The sequence below is a fragment of the Trachymyrmex septentrionalis genome, unplaced genomic scaffold (assembly GCF_001594115.1).
Source record: "Trachymyrmex septentrionalis isolate Tsep2-gDNA-1 unplaced genomic scaffold, Tsep1.0 scaffold87, whole genome shotgun sequence".
Taxonomy (NCBI): domain Eukaryota; kingdom Metazoa; phylum Arthropoda; class Insecta; order Hymenoptera; family Formicidae; genus Trachymyrmex; species Trachymyrmex septentrionalis.
Window position 1 is genome coordinate 4942032 of NW_017306059.1, and position 1143 is coordinate 4943174.

Genomic DNA, 1143 nt, shown 5'->3' on the forward strand with positions numbered 1-1143 from the left:
ATTTCTAAACGTATTTAAAAATAAAATAATTTTTAAATGTTTATATAATATAAATTTGTATTTCATACTTTATATTTATTCATTATTCTCATTACAATACTCGATGAAGAAATGTTTTAAACATAATGACTTCTTGCATGAACATTTTACTACAGCTATATTACTACAACCTTCAATATCACATGTTGTTGAAATTTTATTAAAACTAAATTTTACTGTGAATTTTCAAATTTTTCTGGCCTTTCATTTGTATAACCACTTTTAAATCACAAATATTTAAATAAATTGTGATATCGTGGGATTGACAACTGATTATGTATCAGAGATTGCAATTTTATTATATTATTTCGTTCATGCAAATTTATATTACTTTTCAATAGTAAAACAGTATCTGAAAATCTTTTGGCAAAATTTTTCCAAATTCTAAATTCATCAATCTAATGATTGTATTTTCCCTGTAGTGCCTTTTGGTATAATCATAATAGTAATATATTTTCCCGGAGGTATTAAATTTTAAATAATATTGAGACAATCTCCAGTCCATGAATCGATAAGAAGAACGTTATTAGAACCAATGTTTTGGAAAATAAGCTTTTTCTAATCAGATTTTAAAATGATCTATAAGAAATATAAATGTTAATTTAATAACTTTTTTACGACTGTTGTTAGATTCTTAAATTAAATATAGAATAGGGGGATGATAATTGATTAATTACGTATCAGAAATTGCAATTTTTGTATATTATTTCGTTTATACAAATTTATATTACTTTTCAATTATAATAATCCTATATAAAAATTTGATAAAAGAAAATTAACTTAATTACCTGATATCATTTTACCAGAATTTACCAGATTTTGAAGCTTTTACAATAACATTTATTGATTTAAACAAGGTTTCTTATATTCTTGGCCCAAATATATCATTAACTTCCTTTAATATAAATAAATAAAAGTGACAACAAATTTGATTACACGATATTGTTATTATTGCATCGTATATGAGTGTTGTTGAGGATATAGATTGCACGCTTTACTTTTTTTACTTCTTGATAAGACAATAAATTTCCAGAGAGTGAATTTCTAATTAAAAACCACTTTGATCCGAATTAAAAACATTTGCAGATCCAAACTGTTTGATAA